The sequence below is a fragment of the Triticum dicoccoides genome, chromosome 6B (genome assembly GCF_002162155.2).
Source record: "Triticum dicoccoides isolate Atlit2015 ecotype Zavitan chromosome 6B, WEW_v2.0, whole genome shotgun sequence".
In the NCBI taxonomy this organism is placed as follows: Eukaryota; Viridiplantae; Streptophyta; class Magnoliopsida; order Poales; family Poaceae; genus Triticum; species Triticum dicoccoides.
Window position 1 is genome coordinate 213,497,965 of NC_041391.1, and position 2,210 is coordinate 213,500,174.

The window sequence follows — 2,210 nt, forward strand, 5'->3', positions numbered from 1 at the left end:
GTTTTATCCACACATCTAATCTAGCTCCCAAAACAATCTAAACAAGGGTGAAAGCAGATGCTAAAAATTCAGCATCTACACCGATCAAAAAGGGAAATTTTTGTTTTTGCCACTCTAGATTTTGCCAATTTTCCTTATGCCACTCTAGATTTTGACATTTCACTTTTGCCACTCTTATTTTTTCATAATTATCACAATTGCCATTCAGTGGCAAAATTAAAATAATTTTATTTTGTTTTTGTCACTCTTAGCTTTTGACAATTATCACAATTTCCACTCTGAAAGTTTTGCTTTTGCCACGGGAATGGCAATTGTGATAATTGTCAAAAACTAAGAGTGACAAAAGTGAAATGTCAAAATCTAGAGTGGCATAAGGAAAATTGGTAAAATCTAGAGTGGTAAAAACAAAATTTTCCGGATCAAAAATGGCCTCTTGAGCCCCTTGAAGTCCACCGTCTCGATGCACTCTACGTTGCCCCTGAAACCATTGAGCAGCTTGAGCAGCTCGCTGGCCCGGCCCTTGGTCACGCCGCCGCAGCCCACCTGGAGCAGCTTCTGGAAGACGCCCACACGCAGCGCCTCGTCGGAGCACGCGCGGTGCCGGTGTCCACGGCACGGCAGAGGCGCCAGAGCGCGGAAACGGCGAACTCCGTGGCCATGTGGGACACGCGGAACATCTTCTTGACCAGCAACGGCACGACCAGCGCGTGCGCACGCGTGGACTCGAGGCCGGTGTCGGCGCACAGGACGCCGTCGAGCACGACCAGTGCCTTCTCGCTCGTCCCCTTGATAGCGTCCACGAGGAGCTCCACAACGACGAACACTGTCCCTAGCTCGGCAAAGCTGGCGGCCGCGCGGTAGCTGCCGGAGACGAGGTAGTAGTCCGTGACGAGCGCGACCTTGGTGGCCTGAGGGGACACGGGGTTCCTGACGAGGCCGACGAGCGCGCTGCACACGCCGGGCATCCTCGAGATGACGTCAACAGTGTGCTGGTCGGCGGACGAGGCGAGCTCCCGGAGGACGATGGCGGCGCTGGCCCGCGCGGCTGAGCTCACCGTGGGAGAGCACCTAGACGAAGGTCTTGCGAGACGCCGGGGAGGCAATGCAATGCCGGGCCTCGTCGTCGAGCGGGCAGAGCACAGTAAGGGCCGCCAAGATCTTCCCCAGTGCGCCTAATACTGCGGCGCTGGTGCCCTCCACGAGCTCACCGGCGAGGCTCTGGAAAGCCGAGGCGAGCTGGCGGGCGGCGCCAGCAGCCGCGAGGCACCGGCGGCTGCGGTCGCTTTCCTTCCCGATGGCCCTGGCCCTGGCGGGCCGCCAACTGCCCGCGGGTCGCCACGTTCCCGCGCCTGGCGGCGAGCACCTCGGCCGCGTCGGCCTCGGCGACGGGCACCTTGGGCGTGGGCACCCGCTCGGCTCGGTTGGCGACGCACCAGTCCTGGATCAGGTGGGCGCGTGGCGTTTTTTGGGGACTAGGTCGGCGAGCCACACAGGGCTGCCGGTGATGGGGCAGGTGCCGCACCCCCGCACCAGCCACCTCTCCACGCTCTCCCGGTCGTAGGTGATGCCCGTGAGCGCCATGCCCGGGTCCTTCATCAGCTCGAGCGAGATCGGGCACCGGAAGTGCGCCAGCTCCTCGTCGTTCCCGGCGTCCGCCTTCTGCACTCGTCACTAGCCATGCGTGGCACGCGGCAACGGATTGGGAGCTCTGGTGCGAAGGTTCGTGGGCAGAGCGGCGGCGACTTTTCACGCGATAGAAACGGGAGCGAGGGGTGACCGGGCGCGCAACGTGCGTTAGTGGGCAGTTGTTTTGTATCCGATGGATTATTCGTACGGGGGAAGGCCGCGGATGTTTGTCTATGCGTACATATGCACCCTATATGAAAAAAATAAGTAATTTAATAAAAAATAGAATTTTTTTGAAAATATTTTCGAAATAAACTTAACCTTTCATTGTACTCGTGAGAAAAGTTCCACAAAAAGAAGATTTCTCTTTGACTTCTTTTCAAAAAAGACAATTTTTTAGTCAAAATGTCATGAATAGTGACCTATAATAGCAAATACTTTTTGTCTTTTTCGCTATGAAGTCAACGTTGGTTTATTTTTTGTGAAAAATTATATAATAGCGCGCAAGTAAGTCAAGTTTATTCTAAAAATAGTTCTTAACTATTTTGAATTTTTTTTAGTTATTAAAAAAAGCTTATATAGGG

General features: G+C 54.4%; 1 pseudogene; it reads right to left on the bottom strand.

The window, feature by feature from the left end:
• Positions 1-390: 390 nt before the first annotated feature.
• LOC119321052 overlaps positions 391-2,210 on the bottom strand; it is a 2,908-nt pseudogene continuing 1,088 nt past the window's right edge.